The sequence below is a fragment of the Maniola jurtina genome, chromosome 20 (assembly GCF_905333055.1).
Source record: "Maniola jurtina chromosome 20, ilManJurt1.1, whole genome shotgun sequence".
Taxonomy (NCBI): domain Eukaryota; kingdom Metazoa; phylum Arthropoda; class Insecta; order Lepidoptera; family Nymphalidae; genus Maniola; species Maniola jurtina.
The window spans coordinates 352,192-374,201 of record NC_060048.1 but is presented as its reverse complement, the minus strand read 5'-3'; the positions used below and the strand labels follow the sequence as shown (position 1 = coordinate 374,201).

General features: G+C 37.0%; 1 protein-coding gene across 1 annotated transcript in view; it reads right to left on the bottom strand.

The window, feature by feature from the left end:
• The window catches only part of LOC123875907 (protein espinas-like), a 172,824-nt gene extending 159,680 nt beyond the window's left edge, over positions 1–13,144 (bottom strand). The window contains exon 1 of the mRNA XM_045922000.1: positions 12,885–13,144. The gene's annotated coding sequence lies outside the window, so the exon portion shown is untranslated. The remainder of the gene's footprint in view (positions 1–12,884) is intronic.
• Positions 13,145–22,010: the final 8,866 nt, after the last annotated feature.

Genomic DNA, 22,010 nt, shown 5'->3' with positions numbered 1-22,010 from the left:
GATATGGCGAGATCTTTCTCAAGATGCATTATATTTCGGGGATTCATATGGATTCACAGCGCTCAGAGTGCCAATAGATATAAAACTAAAGTAATTTACAAATTATGGAATCACATTTTTGATACTACAATTAAATTGAAAACCCAAATAAACCAATGTTAAGTATTTCTTGGTTTTAACTTTGAGTACTTCCCATTGACCTAGAATTATGAAATTTGGAAGGTAAGTAAGTCTTCAAAAATCCAAAAACCATGAATTTGTAACACAAAAAAAAAAAAAAATGTGTTCATGAACAAATAATTAGTATTTTCAATTTTCAAAGTAAGATAACTATGCCGAATGGGGAATCATATGAAAGGGTTTTACTTGTACATTCTAAAACAGATTTTTATTTATTTTTATGCATAATAGTTTTTGATTTATCGTGCAAAATGTCGGAAAAAATACCCGAGTACGGAACCCGCGGTGCGCGAGTCTGACTTACACTTGGCCAATTTTTTAGTATATTAAAAAAGCTTTTAGTTAAAATGTAGTTTATTTACTTTTAAATAAGTTATTTTTCGGATCAATCGTTAAAATCTTTCATAAATAAGAACGATAAACCAAGCCAAACCATCAAAAACATTATTAGCTGCTCATTAACTTCCATGTCCGTATGATAAGAATGTTTATAAAATAAAGTGCGCTATCTCTGAAGTAAACGGTTATTTTCGAAAGATAAAACAAAATGGCCACATAAAAGCTCATTAGTGATGTTAATGAACATTAATTCACTACAGTTTTACCTTTTATGGCGAAATATTTTTATTGCACGCAAAATGCATGTAACAGTATTTGTACGAAAATAAATAATAATTGTTTTGTAGATTATGATAGTGCAGTGGTAAAGTAATGATGTAGATATTGTAGAAGCCTAGAACCTCAGTAAGTCTAATGTTTCTAGTTATTATCACTAACATCTGATAACTGAGTTGAAATCTGGTTCTTAGAGCTGTATGCGGAAGGATCTGGGAACCCGCTTAGTTATCATTATTATGAATGGAATACCAGGCGGAGAGTGGCCTTCTTCTTAGGTTGAAATCTATAGACTTTGCTTAGACTTTTTCTGTTAAAACGAGACAGATTTATGCCAGCGGTATAGCGCTATCTCGTTTTAACAGTGTCTTAAGTCTGAGCAAAGTCAAAGTGCGTTCTATAGATCTTAGGCTTAAACCAGCGCGCGTTTGAAAATCTGGGTGTCCTACTTTGAATTTTGACTTTGATATTGTTCTCTTTATTAACCCCCGACCCAAAAAGAGGGGTATTGTAAGTTTGACGTGTGTATCTGTGTATGTATCTGTCTGTGGCATCGTAACTCCTAAACAAATGAACCGATTTTAATTTAGCTTTTTTGTTTGAAAGGTTGCTTGATCGAGAGTGTTTTTAAAGTTATCAGCTCTTTACTAGTTTACTTATAGAGGTTTTTGTGTCGGGAGTTTTTAAATTTTGAGTTATAATACTAAACTCTACTTAGCTCCTAAGTATTACCGCTAACTCAAATTCATCAGATCAAATTGCTCTAACTGTCCGTATGAAGTAATTGAATAGAATAGAATTAATAATATAAAGGCGACGGAGGCGCGCAGCGAGCTGCCTCCATTAAAAATCAATTATCGGCAAAAACCAGCACCTGCCGGCCGCGGGCGGCGCCGGGCCTCCGTGCTAGCGAGATTGACTCCGTGAACATGCGACTATACTTGTCAGCGATATAAATGGCCCACTAGATGGGGCACTTCATAGTAACAACATGTTCCAACGTATAACCGGTGTTCTGTTAATCGTAATCCCCTTTAAACCCAGTCCGTTATTAAAAATTATTAAGCTGGAGACTGACGTTACCGTTTGTGTGTAATGTACCATTCAGGGTGATCTTGTTACACAGACTGACTTGTAGCGCGTATTTGTAACTAGCTGATACCCGCGACTTCGTTCGCGTGGATGTAGGTTTTTTGAAATTCCCGTGGGAACTCTTTGATTTTCCGGGATAAAAAGTAGCCTATGTGCTAATCCAGGGTATAATCTATCTCCATTCTAAATTTCAGCCCAATCCGTCCAGTAGTTTTTGCGTGAAGGAGTAACAAACATACACACACACACACACACACACACACACACACACACACACACACACACACACATACAAACTTTCTCCTTTATAATATTAGTGTGATGTATCATTTGAGCTCTTGCCTCAAGTGTGCTCCATTTTCACTCAAAATGGCAGACCTGCACTGCCTTGTAATGTAACATTCAAAGAAAATTTACAAAGAAACCAACAGGTGAGTGGAGCATCCGACGGGGCGCGAACGAAACATTACAAAATAACGTTACAATTCAGTCTTTGGTTTGAGTTACAAAACTCGATACAAGCCAATCTCCAGCTTTAAACTTGCGCGATAGCTCTAAAATTTTATTCACGTTATTATTGAGTAGGTATATGTAGCTTTAGAACCTATAGTCCGTTCTATTTTAACTTATGTACGGATTACGATTTACGATTAACAAGAGTGCAGATAGATAGCTGTGGCGGACACCGATGTTCGTCGGAACAGGTTGTTACTATGAAGTGCCACATCTAGCGGAACATTTATATCGCTGATACTTGTAACGTAATAGAACTGTAACTGTATGTAATAAGCGCGGTGTGGAAACAGATTAGTTGCTGGTAAGCTTAGGTTGATAGAGTTCTGTTTTTCAGCTTGATTAATTTTTTAACTAAATATTCATGAGCTTATCCGTCAATCCGTAATCCGGAGCTAATCCGTAAGGTCGCCGGCTTATCGGTGTTTTATAGGATATATTTCGGAGAGTGTGCAAAGGAACTTTTCGATCTTGTCCCCCCTTCACCATTTTACCACCGAACCGCAAGACGTCGGGCGAGTTTCCATCCTTATGTCGTCGACATTCCATCTACACGCACGAAACGTTTTGCGTCTTCATTCCTCATACGCATGGCTAAGGTTTGGAATACTCTTCCGCGATCTGTGTTTCCTACCAATTACAATCCGGGTATCTTTAAAACAAGAGTGAATAGGCACCTTCTAGGTAAACGCGTCCCATCTTAGACCACATCATCACCTTTCCATCAGGTGTGATTGTGGTCAAGCGCTTACCTATAATGAATAAAAAAAAAAGAGCTTGACTGCAAGTATAATAGCGAAAGTGTTTGTTAATTTGTCTTCCAATCACGCCGCAACGGATCAACACGATTAGATTAGACCTATTAAGTGAGATAGGCCACCTACTTTTTATTCCGGAAAACCAATGATTTTATCAAGGACTTCCTAAAGACACGAGTCAATCTTTTATGAATAAAAAACATATTTTAGAATTTGTTTTTCGAGTTGAAACAGTTCTATAATTTTTCGAGTTTGGTACTGAATCTAAAAGCTACTAAAACGTAGAGTATTCGCATCTCTTTCTTACCAATGTAACAAGAAAAGGACAGACAAACCTAGTTTAATTTAGAACTGTCAACCCTTGTAACTCTTTTGTGTAACTTCAAATACATCTTCTTCTTCATTCTTAAAATTCATGTTCCATCCCTTTTTAAGAATATTAAAAAAAGATGCATATACTCTAAATTTGCTTTAGAAAACACAAGAGCATCGACGCCATTATTGTATATTAATTGTTATATTATAGTAAGAGTAGCCTTATAAAACTAGAATTTGTCTTTAAATCTAACAGAGGTCGACATTTTATTGAACTTCCATTCATTCCGCTTGACATGTGTTTCTACGCATCTTATCTTCAATCTGGCATGTACCAGGTTTCAACTTTTAATAGTTAGCTGCGTAATTGCTACATTCATATAACAGACGCACTTATTTACCAGTCGGTCTGTATGTGCGCCACCCACCTCAGCTCAATTATATCTATCTCAATCTCGATACAAATAAACAAGATCGAATCTTAGCAGATCATACGCGTGGGATTCTTTTTATGCTTATCGGATTCTCTCATTTGGTCTCCAACATTGATATACGACAACCATAGATATTTTTGAATCACACTAATATTATAAAAGCGAAAGTTTTTGTGTATTTGTGTATGTTTGTTACACTTTCACGCAGAAGCTACTGGACGAATTTGAATGAAATTTAGTATGAAGATAGATTATACTCTGGATTAACATGTAGGCTACTTTTTATCCCGGAAAATTAAAGAGTTCCTACGGGATTTTTAAAAAACGACTTGGTAATATAGTTAACGAGTACGGGACTTGTAAGTTATATTGTCAAATTCCACAGTAGTGCAGGTAGATTCAGTTGACTGCTGAAATGCGTTTTACCAAGTTTTGTTTAGAATAAACAGAACTTTCTATTTTATTCTAAAGCCACTTATATTTCATATATAGTTTAAAAAAATAACATTAATTTGGCAGATAAATCATTTGTGATATAGTGAGTACTAGGTGATACCTACTTAAATTTCATTTGGCTGATAAAATTTTGTTTGGAAAAATTATTTTGTTTTCTGTTCTACAGTCACTTAAAGTTCAAAAAACGTCTTAAAATAGTTTAACTTTGACAGATAATTCATTTTTGAATACAGGGCGAGTAACATGAACCTGTGTGTATCTTTGGTAGTGTGTATCAATGTATTTTAACTAGTAATTTCGCTAACAATCCCGGGGGTACAATTAGATGTCCGCAATACATGCCACGATTGTGATAAATCATATTATACAGTGTTGCCGCGATCCAGTGTCGCGCGAACGAGTTACTATAAACTTTTTATGAAATATTTTTTTGGATTACGCTCGTCTTGAATTCACAATAAATATTCTGCCTGAGAAATGGTTTATTATAAGTATTAAAAAAAAAGTACGTACAGTCAGCAATAAAGCTTGGCACCCGCCAGTACAAGCGACTATGGACGGGTGCAAAGCTTTGTTGCTGTATGTACCAAGCGATTAGCCTCCTCGTTGTAATTTGAACCGCAAGGATATAAAATACCCTTCCGGCAACAGTTTTCTTCCACTTCTGATATGGGTGCCTTTATGTCAAGAAAAATAGGCATGTTTAAGGCAAGCGTGCTCCATCTTAGGCTGCATCATCACTTGCCAGCAGGTCTGATAAGTCTGATTGCAACCAACCGGTAGTGTATAAAAAAAGCATAATGTAAAAAGCAAGAATTCACAGGCACGCACCTCTAACTTTTCAGAGTTATGTACGTTTTAAGCAAATAAATTTTACTTGCTTTAACGGTGAAGGAAAACATCGTAAGGAAATCTCCACGTGAGAGCTCTACGTAATGTGCTCAAAGGTGTGTGAATTTTGACATTTGATATCAGCAAAAAATTCTACTTTCCTCCAAGACTTAATGAGCTTTTTTTACGCTTATTAAAAGCGAAAGCCACTCCTTACAGCAAGACCATAATATGAAACAAGTTATGTTGAAATATGCAAAATCATACATAGAAATGATTTGTATGCATTAATCGACTATGCAACCCACTTATGGCTGGACTGCATAATTATCACGGAGAGTTTTACATTAGAGATGTGAAGTCATTCGACTATGGAGGGAAAACTTTATTCGATTAGACTTTGGAAAGCTCTTGTCTCAGAACACTGATTTGGATATAAACAAGTCTATGTCTCTGTTTGAAAACTATGGCATTTCGAAACTACGAGTATCAACTAGAAACTAAGTTAATTCCTGAAATAAAAGAATAATAAAAGTTAACTGAGAGAATTTCTTTTCCAATTCTTTTGTATTGTTAAGTTATAAAATTAGGCATACATCATCATTATCATGATTATCTTATCTACTAAGGCTCACTACTGAGCACTGTTAGAATGAGATAGGGTTGGTCATAGTTTACCACGCTGGTCAAGTGCGGATTGGCAGACTTCAAACACCATTGAGAACATTATCGAGAACTCTCAGGCATGTGTGTTTTCTTTTGATGTTTTCCTTCACTGCGAAAGCAACTACCTAATATTTCATTGCTTAAAACGCTCATAATTCCGAAAAGTTTGAGATGTATGTCCAGGAATCCGGTATTTGACAACTAGTCAAATCAGTATCTTTTTATCAAACGTCAAAACACGAGCTTTGTATGCGAGTTTTTGTGAAATACTGGCATGTAACGTCACTATGATTTGATGTCCTTTTTTAGTTTAATCGATAATTTAAACATTTTTACACTTAAAACTAACAAAGGACGTAGGTTTTACGTATTTTGGAAGACCCTCTATTTAATAATCACTGAGAAATAATTTATTTTTGACATAGGCAAATACTGTATTATTGCGATTCGATTCGACTCGACTCTGCAAGCCTAGTGGACGCCAGCCTTAAGAGGTTCGACTACGATTCAAGCGCCACGGTAACTACCCTACTCTACTTGGCCCATAATAAACCATTTAAGGTAAACTTTCAAAACACAACTTAAATGGTTATTTAAACTAGTTACCCGTGAGATATAATAAAAGTTAATTAGATTATGAGGCTTTTCCTGGGTTTTTGTAACCGCTACTTAGTAATCTAGAAAGTGAAGCAAGAGATAAAAAGTATATGAATGAATAATAATTTATTCAGGAAAACGTAGGTAAAGGAATGATACAATAAAAAAAATATACATTTTACCAGCTCTGATATGTGCCGGTAATTATTTTACGAAACTGGTAATTAGTTGAATTTTTTTCGGTAGTATCTGATTGTCTAAGACTAAAAACTTACTCTACTATTCATAAGAGCTTAAATAGGCATATTATTTTAAGTTTAGATTTTAAAAAAAACTTTTTGCAACAGGTACGGTAGCTTTAATTGCCGAAATTAATAATCAATCTATCCGTAATCTCGTTGTTAATAACCGGCCAAGTGCGAGTCATACTCGCGCACGAGGGTTCTGTACTACAGAAGAATTAAAAAGGTAAAAATAACTTTTGTTAACGAACCGCAAAATTAACGATTTAGGATTGATCTTATTAATTTCGGTTGAAGTATGTATCTCTTCAACTATAAGTATATAGAAAGTTTCAATAATTGTAAAGGTAAAATAAAGAACAGAAACATTTGACATGCGAATACAAAAATAAAATTTCTAAAAATTTAATCAAGCTGGATATGTCTCTTAAACGAATGCGAATTATTTAGTTTTAAAAAGAAATGCAATAAATTACTCTGATTTTGACGTAAAAACGTGCAGTCTGTCACGTTGTCGTGATTTTGACGTTCATCAGCGGAAAGATACCGATTTTATCTCGATGTAAAATCAAGTAAAAACCGGCCAAGTGCGAATCAGACTCCCGCACCGAGGGTTCCGTATTCGGGTATTTTTTCCGACATTTTGCACGATAAAACAAAAAATATTATGCATCAAAATAAATAAAAATCTGGTTTAGAATGTACAGCAAAAGTTCTTTCATATGATACCCCACTTGGTATAGTTATCTTACTTTGAAAATTGAAACACATTTTTTTTCTGTGGTGTATCCACAAATTCACGGTTTTCGGATTTATTCCTTTACTTTTCCTATGAGACCTACCAGCCTGCCAAATTTCATGATCTAGGTCAACGAGAAGTAGACCAGGTACTCTGTAGGTTTTCTTGATAGATACAAGAGACGGACAGACAGATAGACAACAAAGTGATCCTATAAGGGTTTCGTTTTTCCTTTTGACGTACGGAACCCTGAATAGCAGACTTTTGAAGAGTTTTTTTACAACTACGTAATCAGACCGAGACGGCAGCAAGTCGTTTTAATTTTAAAACATTCTAACAAGAATAAAATCTATAAACTTACGGTTTCCTATTTAATTTAATACTAAAGAAAAACTGAGAGTATCTTAATTATTATTATTGCCAAACTTCCAAGCCTACAACGATTTGCATATCAAATACTAGCGACTCGCCCCGGCTTCGCACGGGTGCAATTTAGACTAGTAATAAAATTATATCGTGAAATAACATACTTAATGCAAAGGATTAAAATACTATGTCGGTAAAAAATACATTCGAAAGTAATTTGAAAATCTTAAAAATGGTTAGTGTGTGTCCTTAAATAGTACCTTAAATAGATAGATATATGCTATTGTGGACTATTTTTAGAATTTTTTCAGAGGAATAATTCCACTATAATTTGTTTTCGTGTAACTTTGACTATTTGCGCAGAGTACGCCACGGATTCTATTAGATGAGACAATTTTTTCCGACTTAATTCACATTTCATATTGGGTAGTAATTAGTATCTAGACAAAAACGAAATAAGCTCTCGCTTTTAAAACCCGGATTTGATCTTATTTGAAATTCATGTCACTAAAATAAAACATGAGTTTCATCTGCGCATATTTGAATAATTTTACAAGTCTACAAAACGTTTCGAAAATACACGTTTTCCGTTACCAGCGAAAGTTCGCTTTTCATTTTCCTTTTTTCCAGTTCATATTTGTTTAAACTTCGGAGTACATTGCTTATTAGTCGAGACATACTCCAAATCGTGATTGTGTAAACACAGCAATGCATGGTTCGTAAGTGCAACAGATTTATAATACTTTTTTACGGTCATATTTTGTTTACAGTACATCAGTACAATGCTTGTTAATCACGACATGTTCAAAGTGATGTTCAAACAAATGGAGCAATGTGTATCGTGCACGTGCAACAGGTAGCGAAACTGGTTTTATGTAAATAATTTCCCCCAGGCTTGAGTGTGCTGTTGGTAAACCGCGCTACTAGAAAACATGGCGGAGTTTTTACATGCATTTCTGTGTAGATAATTATCTCACTTCTGAGCTCTGGTCCAGAATAAATCTCAATAAGTTGACGACTTTGTTTACTCGTTAATTTTGTGGTGGAACTGCTTTATAATACAAGCTCATGCCCACGACTTCATCCGCGTGGATTAAGGGATAAAAAGTAGCCTATGTCACTCCCATTCAAAAAATCACGTCGATGCGTTGCTCTGATGCGACGTGATTGAAGGACAAATCAATAAAACAACAAACAAATGCACTTTTTTATTTCTAACATGGGTAGTGTTGACTAGCTGATGTCCGCGGCTTTGTCCGCGTGTATTAAGGTTTTTGAAGAATCTCGTTTTCCTTTCCTTTCATGAGCTTACGACTTACGTAATTAACTATCAGCACTATTTATTATTTTACAAATCTAACAATTCTGAGCATCAAAAGCCTAACCTTCACTTGTCGGGGTGTTATAAATTTTTAATTTACACTTGTTACTGGTAAATCTACATTGTTAGCATGGACTATGGAATAAAACATGGTGATATGTCTTATTTTACTTGCTTGACAATTTTAGTAGCTAGGTGCTAACTATCAGATAGAGCTTTCCAATATGTACGGCTCTTTAACGTGTTAGTACTACATATCTATAACAATAATAATATTTGGTACAAAACGGAGTCATTCTGGTAAATGGAAAAAGATTCGCATCTAAACTAGATAGGTAAGGAAAAGGTAAATGACTGACTTATTTATCAACGCACAGCTCAAGTTACTGGACGGATCGGGCTGAAATTTGACATGCAGATAGCTATTATGAAAATTAAATGGAGGTTTAAAGACATGAACTAGTCATTCATTTATCTAAGAAAAATACCTTATGGACGTTAAATTAATCAGGAACCCCTTTGATTGCAAAACACAATCAGTCACTTCTCTTTAAGACCGCTCCAGAATGTCCATTCAATTCCTCTCCGCATCCGATCTCCCGTTAAGGGCAGATCAACAAATTAGGTCAGATTAATTGCGGCGATTAACGTTACTTGATCACTTGATCACAGATAAGATCGATCTAATGGGCTTAAGAGGGAACTAATTATGAGCTCTTTCTTTTAATAGATAAACCTTAAAAAAAATTCACACTGTATTCCTGTATATACTATTATATGATAATATGATCCATCCCGTAGTTTGAGCTATGCGTTGATATATCAGTCAGTCAGTCATCTTTTCCTTGTTATATGTAAGACTAGCTGTGCCCGCAACTTCGTTCGCGTGGAATAGTGACTATTCGGGCAGCGTGATTCTTTAAATTGACATAACTTTTTTATTTATGAACCGATTGACATGAAACAAACACTAAATGTTAAGTGAAGCTTACTACAATATATTAGTGAAAACCGTATCTAAATTGAATAAGCCGTTTCTGATATTAGCGTGCACAAACACACAGACAAACAGACAAACAGACAAAAAAAATTAATTACAATTTCGGGTTAGGCATCGATATAATAACAACCCCTGCTACTTTTTTTATATATTTCCATTGTACAGACACCACTTTTCTACAATTTTATTATATGTATAGATGTATAGATTTAGTAACAAATCCAAGTTTTCCTCTTTTGAGTCACCAATTTTGGTTTATCATTATGTTATTTCGTTTTGAGATTGTGCGATAAACATAACCTTAGGCCATGCTTAGGCCATTACAAAAACCAGTATTACGTTTCTACGCGTAATTGTGATTGTATCATTGATGTCCTAAATCCAAGATGTAACACAGACTCATCATCAATGGCTGTATGGAAGCTGTGGTACTATACGAGGATTCCTTCAGGAACTTATGCACTAAATTGTATATTATTATAATTTAATATTACATCATACTTAAGGGTGAAGGTCAAGTATAAACAAATGGTAAAGAAAATGGAAAAAGTTGTGAGAAAAGTTTAATATTTCAAAGGAATTACAGGTCTATGTGATGTAATTAGTCCTTATAAAGCAGTGTGTATAGGGTCTCAACTCTATATTATACGAGTTCTCTAATCAAGATTTTGTTACTCAGCAATAGAACGTCACTGAAGCGCAATCGTTTGATACAAAATATCAAAATATAAAAAATATTAGATCCCATTTTGCTATCTATTCCTACGGGATGCAAGGAGTGCAATGTTAGAGCAACGGAAATAAAGCCGCGGGAGGTCGTCAATTAGTAGATAATAGATATATTTGTTAGGAAATATCTAGGTTTTCTATATCAACGGATTACATCAACAGTGCTCAAAAAGGCAATGTTAGGGATTTTTATGGAATACCAGCTGTTCAACGAGACGCTAAGCCATTGTTATGCGGCGTCCACACGTACGCAGTGGAATGCTTCGAGGAACCGCTGCGCGATGTGAATCCGTCATTAGTTATTATAAAATTAGATACGATAATGTTAAACGCGCAGTTTTTGCTGCCCAAGTTCTTACTCTTTAATATATCATGGAATTGATTTAAATGGGAGATATTTTCGTTTTTATGTCAATATACCTATATAATTTTACACGACTGCCCAAGGGAGTGTAATGTTTTTAGAGTTTATGTATGTAGGTATGTATTTCTTTATTCCAACATACCTAGCTTCTAAATACCTAAATAGATTTGGGTGTATGGGGAATCATTAGAATTATCACATCTGCCCGGATGACACTGGATATATTTTTGACGTGACAACGTCTTATAATTCGATAGAGCCGGCAGCAAGCATGAAAAAACATGACTCATGCGGCGTTACCTCGCTCTGAGGCGTTCCATGTAAGGCTTGAAGTGCAAGCGAGAGCGCGGGACGAGCGATAAAGAAGCACAATCGGCCTTTGTTGTCACGTTCAACTATCGTCAGTAAACCGACTTTACAGACAACCAATTTTTTTGAGAAAAATTACTATGGCGGCTGTAGGGCGCCATTTTCAAATGTGAAAATTTCACCGCTAAACTACATACCTACATGAATTATCATCTATTGCCCTACATTTTACTTGATAATGCAGTCTATCAAAAATGTCAGACGTCACAAAACATGTTATTAGTAGCACAATGTTACAACTATAAGTTATAACATGTCCGCTAACCACTGCCCACCTTTCCAACAGGTGGAAAAAACGATGCGTGTAGGTTGCTATCCCTAATTAGTGGTTACAAATCGCTCTATATTTTCCCTAGTGAAGTATTATAGATACCTTGTTTTTTTAATAACTTTACTGCTTCTTATAAAACAACGTCTTCAATTTCAAGTGAAGATTAGAGTTTTAAAAGGCTTTAGTTTACTTAAATTTTTGCTTAGAGTATACACAAAGTCGTCGCAGAGGTTTGTCAATTTGAACGGACAGAGTTCTCGATATTATATTACCTACTTATTGTCAATTTTCAGAAACACAACACTAGCAAGCAGATTTCATGCAAAAAAGTTTCTTCTGACTCCGACATTTTTAGATAATAATAATTAGGCATGTTAAAAATATTACGATCCTCAACTAAACTTAAAGTTAAGTAGGAGGTTTTGGTACTGCAATGTTTCATGATTTCAACTCTTAGAGATTCTTTTCAATACAATCTCTTTTGGGAACCGGTGGTAGAGTCTTGGCTTGTCATTTATGTGCCTTGCCTTTCAAATTCAAAATATTTTTATTCAATTATACTTTTACAAGTACTTTTGAATCGTCATAACTCATAAGCATCTACCACTGTGTCGGAATGTCTTTCCTACCGAGAAGAACCAGCAAGAAACTCGGCGGTTGCTCTTTTCAAAGTTTTTATATGTACAATATTATGTCATTTTGAATTTCAATTGTTGAGCTATCTATTAATGCTTATAATTTATTATCCACACTTGAACTAATTTACCACTAGAATATAGAAGTGGTATTTCAAACGAAAATCGTATTCTATAAAGGTGTCAAAATTAGTACGATAGTGACACCAAGCTGTACCAAAAACCACAGAAAACTTAGAAAACCCCCCAAAAATTTTTGCTCGAAATGACCTGTGTAGTGCGCAGTACTACAAATAAAGGTCGTGATGGCAACCTTAAGGTGTAAAAAAGTTGTGTGTGAAGTTAGTAGACAAGAACCGCTCCAAATAGTGACCTTCCAAACGTAACCAACCAAGTTAAGCCGCGATTTCCCACGTGCTTTCCACCATGAAATTCACTGTAATCCTTTATTGTATTGTATTCACTTGTATTCACTTTCTAAACACAAAAACAGCGCACCTCACTTTACGTCACGCTAACTTGTTTATACTAACAACACAAAAACAGAGATGTTCCCATTCATTCATTCATTCCCAGTAACCATGGTTGAAAAAAAAAAACTTTTTTATATTTTCGCGCGAAAATGAACAAAGCGAACACTCGAAGCTAGAGCGCGTGCGCAACTAACGTAAAACATGGAACCGACCAACCGAATAGAGCCTCCGATGGTCGAGACGGCATCATCTCTTACCCATGTGAGGGACAAGGATGTAAGACATAAACCTTTATAAAACCATCCCTCTGACAGAAGCCATGTAAATTTCGCCCGGTGTATTATTTACGGTTTTTAATTGAAAGGCTGTATGCAAGTTCGGGAGCGCTTTTTCTCAACGGAAACAGTTACTTATCAACCAGACTATCAACTTTTAGTTATGAATTCGCAACCAAAAGGAATCTGAATTCAATAAATAGGTAAAATAAATTTAGCCTTTCGCGTAGCTACATGGAAACTGTTACTGTATATTTCAAAGAAAAACTATAGCACTTTTCTAGTGTTAATAGCAGCTTCCCTATCTTAGATTTGGCAATGATTAGGACCAATACGTATACCTAGATGCTAGGCATAGAGGCAGTCTCTAGCCATCATCGAGATTAAAAATAATTCCTCAAATAATAATTTTTGAAGAAAACGATCTGCCAAGATTGTTACCGATTGTTTTCGGTAGGTGAAACAATCGTACTAGGTACCTATGTACTTTCTAAACCAGTGAGTGATGTAAACGGTAATAGAAAGGATAGACCCTAATATTTTTTTCTGAAAATCCTATAAAATAGAGTAAATTACGCTACAGCAAGTTTAGTTTGCTGCAAGAGATATTAGCAGACATAAATAGATAGCCACAAAACATTACACGAAGAACAAAAATATAAAGTTCGCAAAGGCGGTCTTATCATCACTAAAAGTTTTCTCCTCCAGACAACCCAAGAAAATACATAGTAGAAATAATATATGGCTATTGCAACCAAAAAAAGCGATGATGACCTTATGGTTAAGACGTTAACCTTCTCATCGGGTGGTTATAGGGGCTATAGGGATTCGATTCCGGGAACCCACATCTAACTTTTCGGAGTTAAGTATATGCGTTTTGTAGCAAATAAATAGGTAGGTATGACTTGCTTTAACAGCACTGACCTTACTTTACTTTACTGAGCACTGACGTTAGGTACCTATTCGGTGTTTAACAGTCATCGACAACGTCCTGAAACCTGTATGCCTGAGAGTTGTCCATGTTGTTCTTAAAGGTGTATGAAGTCTGCCAATCCGCACTTGGTCACTTGGTTGGTGATAGACTATGGTCAAATCCTTCTCATTCTGAGAGGAGACCCGTGCTCAGTAGTGAGCCGACAATGGGTTGATCATGTTGATGATGACGATGATGCATGGTTTAAACACTTCTTCGCTCCGCCCCGCTCACGTGGAAACCGGGCTTATTTCGTTGAAGTTTAAGCTAGAACTTATAGGTATTTTCTACAATTTTTGATATTAAAATGGCAACACTAAAAACGGGTTCCAACTATGGAACTATGCCACGGCACTCGCGTCGCATCATAAATTACGCCACTCTCGTTTGCGGCTTAATTACATCAGGAGAAAGTTGAAGCCAATGGTAACCTGATGCGATTTACCATATCACCTCCATCGAGGGAAATTACGTTTTCCCTATTATGGACGGATGATTGAATGTTTCAACATTGCAAAACATCTTATTAATATAGGCATGACACCTACTATCTTAATAGTCAAATCAGCAACTTTTTATCAAACGTGTAAACATTCGCTTACTATGGGAGCTTGTATGAAATACATAGATGTGACGTCATAACCGCTAAGATATGGAACGCCTTTCAGCATCAGTTTTCCTCTCCAAATATGGGTACGATGAATAGGCATCAAAAAAATTCAGAACTCAAAATATTTTTATTCAATTGACTTTGCAAATACTTTTGAATCGTCAAGTGTATCTGTTACGGGCAATTTGATAAGTCTGGGCACTATTAATAATGGCCGGTCTGTATTAATAATGGCCGACTCAATTGGGCAATATGATTAAAACAGCATGATTAATCACTTTTCCCGACCATTATGAATAATGCCCACCCTGTCTTGGGCAAAGTAATAAAATAGGTGAACTGTAGTGTTTTTGTTTATTAAATAAAAGAACCTAACCTAACCCAACCTTTTTTTTATGCGAGGAAAATCCTCATGGATACCACCGCGCTCGGGGAGGCGAGGTGGTTATGTCAGACTCTTACCGACTAAAACCCCACGGCTTACCGTCTCAATCGTTGTTGCTGGGCACAGGGACACGAACATATTCAACTGTGACCCAGCTAATGGCGCCCGCCAAGGCAGGCCCAGCTCTGGGACTAAAAGGGGCCCCAACACCGTTTGCCAGAAACAAGGGCTTGCCTTCCAACTCGAGGACCTACTCTCCCGCGGGTAACAGACTCCCCGTGTCTATTACCCGGAAGCCTTACTCAAGGGGGCAAGCGACGGTCGTGTGCAGCTCGCCTGCGACCGATTCTCTTGCGGCGCATGGGATGAGAGCTTTCGGCTTCCTCTCTCAGCCGCTCCGCTGCCTCCTTCTGCGTCATTACTTCCTCGCTGAAGGAGACCATCGCTTGCTAGGCCCTTTCACTGTCCACCATGGATATAGTCACGGCGGGCACTCAGCCAGCGTATGTTGTGCTGTGTCTGAGACACTACCGCACTGGTGGCATTCCTCTGTGGGCTTTCTTCGCGCCACCCTGCACAGGTATCTTCCAAAGCACCCGTGCCCCGTAAGAACCCGTACAAGGTGGAACGTGAGTGTCCCATGCTTCCTCTTCGTCCAATCCTCGAGGATGGGATGGATAGCTTCGATAATCTTATGACCAGCAGCGGGTGACTCGAGCCTCCTCTGCCAATGGAAGAGGAGCTAACCTAACCTAACTTTACCTAACCTAAGGCCCTCCCCCCGCACGTACGCGCCCCTGCCAACGGCCGCGGCCCAATTTATCATATTGCCCGGCTACAAGTAGGGAATTATTCATACTGCCCGGTCCAAGTGATAAATTCAAGCTATCTCAAACACTGATTTATTACATGGACCACGGACCGTCGGGCATTATTAATAATGGCCGGCCAAAGTGATAAATTAATCACTTTGCCCATCGCTCTTGGGCATTATTAATAATGGCCGGTCCTTATTAATAATGCCCAGTTAATCACGTTGCCCGTAACATATCTACCTCTGGTTCGGAATGCCTTTTCTAGCGAGAAGAACCAGCAAGAAACTCGGCGGTCTCCTAGGCAAGCGCGCTCCATCTTAGGCTGAATCATTACTTACCAGCAAGTCTGAGTGCAGCCAAGCGCTACAATCTATAAATTTAAAAAAAAAACTGACCCACTGCTGGACATAGGTTTCTTGTAGCGACTTCACGCCATGGTTGCGCCCGCGCCGCGCAATCATCAATTATTATTATTCTAAAATCATTTAGTAGCAGATATTTTGAACTCAGCCTGTTTTTAATAGATATAGCCGTTATAAAGAGTAGGATTTCAAATAGAAGTTTTTTGAATGGCCAAAGCGTGGTCAAAGCCCATTCCTACCGATATCCCAGATTTTGAATATTTTTCTTACTACTGAGGAGAACCTATACCCACTAATATAATAAAGAGGTAAAGTTTTTAAGTTTGTTTGTAGGAAGTAATCTCTGGAACTACTGAACCGAGGAATCGAGCTTGAAAATTCTTTCACTAATAAAAAGCTACATTCTGCCTGAGTGTTATAGGCTAGATTTTATTTTCAAGCACCCGTGCGAAGGCGGGGTGAGTCGCTAGTCAATAACAAGTTTAGTAGCATCTAATTGCTCGATTTGCTACGCTACCTCAAATTATATTCAAAAAAATCAAAATAAAATGAAAACTGGACAAGATCCTTAAGAACTTGAATTAAATTATGATAAAAAACACGATAAAAGCGCGACTCCTCGTACAAGATAAAGTATCTAAAGGACTTTATTGGAACCTTGACGAAGGCAAAGCTTTTAATCGACCGAAACTTTTACTCGAGACTAATTAGCGTAAAACCTGATTATCTTACAATTTCAGAAACTTGTCATGCTATCTCTAATTTTATGGTTCGTCTATGGAAGTCATAAATAATTCTACTTTGAGTTACTTTTAGTTTGCCATGGTTTCGTTCGCATGACATCTGATTTGAAATCTTAGTATTTTTTAGGGTTCCCTACCCAAAGAAATAAACGGAGTCCAATTAATGCCACTCTGCTTTTTGTTTGTCTGTCTGTCCGCGTGTCATGGGTCTCTACTCTCTAGCTAGCTCATAGACGAAATGAGTTACAAACCTGAAAGCTATTTGGTGCAGAACGTTGACCCAAAACTGAATATTGAATTAGAAATTCAATTAAATTATTTTTCAGGGGTCTCCCACACATGAAAAAGGAGTCGGATTTTTTTTCTTAACCTAGCAGGGATATCATTCATAGTCTAGAACTCCTTGAGTAGAGTACGAACATATTATTTAATGTTTTAGACCAATTTTGTGACTGGTTCTATATCAAAAACTAAACTAGTTAGGAATATTAAATTTGTAAATATTATTAAATATACCTACTGTTTTTAAACAACAAATACTGAAAACACCGATTCAAAAAGTTTGTAAGCTGTTACCAAAACAAAACTACATGACTAAGTACATACGGTTTATAGCTCTCAGCCTTAGATAATTGCACTAATAACGTTTTGTGTTATGAGTTATGACTATCAGGTGACGTCACCTTCTTCCCAAAACCTTTATAAGCAAATGAATTATTTTCTAGCTTTTACAATTATTTCAAAACGATTCATAACAGGTACACATAAACTCCAAAACACCGGATAAATGATTGAAATCAGATCGTCGTGGAGCCAGACGGACACCTACAGGAATGCAGATGAAGACAGCCCCGTACCGTAGCCGCAGGGCTCCGAGGCTGTATCATTTGCTACCAGCAATCTGTGTAATGGCTGCCGTGCATCATCGCGCAGCCCTACCACTGGATTGTAGCTAACTCGACACTTCCATCGGAATATTACAGTAACTCGATGTTCAAAACAAAAATGCGAAGACTTATATTATTTTGAAACCTAAGACTAATAGTTACTAGCTGATGGTAGTGAATTCGTCCGGAAGAAGATTTGGAACCAGTGGTAGGGTTACATAACTACTCAAAAGAACATGAATTTCACAATCTTTGACGACACAAAAAACACTTTCAACATAAAGCGTAGAATTGTCTCGAAACCACCAGACTATCACACTAATTAATATTATAAAGGCGAAAGTGTGTATGTGAGTGTGTAATATTATAAAAGCGAAAGTGTGTATGTGAGTGTGTGTACGTTTGTTACTATTCCACCCAAAAACTACTAGCACATAGGCTACTTTTTATCCCGGAAAATCAAACAGTTCCGACGGGATTTTGGAAAACCTAAATCCACGCGGACGATGTCGCGGGCATTAGCTAGTCTTTTATACAAAAGTTACCACATTAAAACAAGTCCTTCCGTTTCGAAGCTAGGATAAACGGACAGAAAAGCACACGTGTTTTAGAACGCCAGGATTAAAACTGATCTACTGAGATCAGGCCAAGATAACTTCCTCATAACAAGATATAAATCAAAACCATATACGCCAAGATCTATAAAAAACTGCAATATTCCGATAGGCATCCGCACAAATCTGCACAAATAAATCATAAATGGATAAGTTCCAATTGAATTCGATCGTGATTTCATCTCGGAATTGTTGAAAACACGTTCGGAGTGTCTTTTGAATTCATGGTACCACAGATGATGAGCGCACGCGCTTTGGCTTTTCTACTAGAGCTGTTTGCTTCACGATTTTCAACTTTAACTGTTTCATTTAAAGCTTTGTTTACAACTTTATGTAATGGGATTAATTTAAATTCCTCAGCGTCACAACTACCAATTTGCATTCATTGTAATTGTGACTCTAGTTTGACGTAATAGGGTTTGTAATGGGATGGAACTATTGCCAATTGGCTGGTTGAAAAGTGGGGAGTGATAAGGTTTTCAGATGGACTTTGTATTCGTTTCACATCCGATGGACAGGAGTCATATAAAAGCCTTACGAGGTGCTATTTTGCATGCGCATGACCTGATGCTAATTCCATGATTCGAGGAGATGTCAAAGTACCTACCTAAACTGTTTCCAAACAAGAACATAAGCTAACCACCACGCCAGAGCTAATGTCTAGGGTTCCTACCCGAACCAACAGGACCCTATATTACTAAGGCTCCGCTGTCCGTCCGTCCGTCCGTCTGTCTGTCAGTGGGCTGTATCTCGTGAATCGTAATATGTAGGGAAATGAAATTTTCACAGTATGTGTATTTTTATTGCCGCTATAACAACAAATACTAAAAATTTCAAAATTGCTCCCACGAAAATTGAAAAAAAAATTAAAAGTTGTTTCTTACGATAGTACGGAGCCCTTCCTGCGCGATTACGACTCGCACTTGACCGTGTTTTATTTTAATTTCACAATATCAAGAAAAGCTTACCATTACGTCAGAGCAAATTTTCTACGGACTACCGTTTTTATAAAATACCGTTTTCTTCAATCATTTATCTAACCAGGAATCAAACTTCTATCCCGAGGCGAAAATTGACGCTTCTAAAATGAGTACCTACTTCCCAGCTACTTTCCTAGCCTTCATTTTATACAAAACCGACAGTAAAACTGGAAGTACCCTTTTTACGATGTCAACAGTAATCCCATGGTGGTAAAGTGCCGAGCAGACTTCACTGACCACCGCAAGCCATGGTGGCCTATAAATCATTGTGGCTATACCACCGCTCGACAATGTTCAATTCAGGTGTTTCAAGATTAGAAAATTGATAGAGACGAAACCATAATCCATACTATTTTCACAAAAAAAGTGTGTCTGTCTGTCTGCTAGTTTTTTATGGCCCAACAGTTTAACTGATGGGTACAGAACTTTAGCTTACATCCCAGGGACCACCATAGACTACTTTTATCTATGATGTGCTTTAGTAAACATTTGATCGTGAACATTTTTGATTATTTTAGTGATAGGTAACCACTAATTGATGGTTTTCGGATTTTTCCTTTACTTGTGCTATACGACATTGCTACTTGCCCATGATTTAAGGTCAACGGGAAGTAGATACTCTATAGGATTTGATTCCCCTTGTTATGAAAAACGCGACTGACAGACTGACCACGAAGTGATCCTATAAGGGTTCCTTTTTTCTTTTTGAGGTACGGAACCCTAAAAAAGCTTTCACAAAAAGTTTGTATCAAACGAAAGCTTCTCTAACCCTAACCGTAGCAAGTTTCATCACCTGCTCTTTAAAACATAACCATACCCAATTACCAGTTTTTTCTGACCTCGGGTCAAAAAGCAATTAAATGCCGAGTAGGCAGGTTTAGGCTCATATCAAAATAGGCAATAAACAACCTTAACACTTTGTAATACGGTACACCTTTTTTGACTCTTCAAGAATTCGTTTTACTATGCGACTTCGTAAAAACTCAAAATCGAATACCAAATTATTTTTTTCACCGACATCTTCGTAGAATTTCTTTACGGAAAAACCTAATACTTGACTATAGTTAGCCCTGACCGGGAATCGAACCCAAGACATCATTTTTGCAGTAGAACATGGTAGCTTCTTATATATGTATTTACTAGCGCTCCACTTCACATGGGTGCAAAGTAGATACTAATGTGATCAATATTATGTAGTAGTTAAATCTAAAAGTGGTCAGCTAGATTTCTTCCGACGACATCTGGAACAATGATCGTCATATTTCAACAAATTAACACAAAGCTATATTAAATCATACGCATAAACCTTCCTCTTGAATCACTCTATCTATTGATGAAAACCGCATTAGAATCCGTTGTTTAGTTTAAAAGATCTAAGCGTACAGACGGACAGACGGTGGACGGGAAGTGACTTTGTTTAGTACATACTGTGGTTTAGTACTATGAAGAGATTCCACAAACTACTTTGCCACGTTTCCCAGATAACTTTGACGCATGCGCCGTGTATTTACTACGTATTACCGCGAATTATTGCGCAGTAAATATAATGTACGCGAAAGAGATACACTCGTAAATTTATTGCTCTGTATTAATCTCGAGATATTGCCTAACATCAAATGAATCACTACTAATATTATAAGCCGACATCATCCGCATGGATTTAGTTTTTAAAATCGGGAGAAGTTGGGAACTCTTCGATTTTCCGCTATAAAAAGTAGCCGATGTCACTCTCCAGGTCTTGAATTATACCCATGCAAAAAAACACACTGATCTGTTGCAGCGTGATTGAAGGACAAACCGACAGACCAACGAACAAACACGCAGACGAAGGCATTTATAATAGACGCGTTTTACCTACCAATAAAACGCTTATTAATTTACTTACCTTACTCGATGCTTAAACAATATGAGATAGACGTCATTTGTCCCGCCTTAACGCATCTATCTCGCTCTATCATATAGCGCTGTCCCTCTCTTTCACCACCACCGCCTAGCAGTGCGAAGCGTGGCCCAAAGTGGCCGCGTTATTTTATTCATTGCGTTGAAAATCACCAGGCAGAATTCAAAGTTAAGCATCGAGTAAGGTAAGTAAATTAATAAGCGTTTTATTGGTAGGTAAAACGCGTCTATTAATTTGACTGTACCTTACTCGATGCTTAAACAATATGAGACGTGTTTGTTATCGCCTGGTGGTGGTGGTGATCTGCGCCATACAAAGATTTAACATCTTTGACGCCAATGTGACATATATATAAGACAACTGATATGTTGAGCAAATAATGCCATTTTCTTGCTAAGAAAAGAGAAAAGAAAAATTACGGGGTGTAAATCCTCATTAACAAACTATTCACATGATTGCGAATTAAGAATGAGTTTGCAAGTCGACATACAAAATAACAG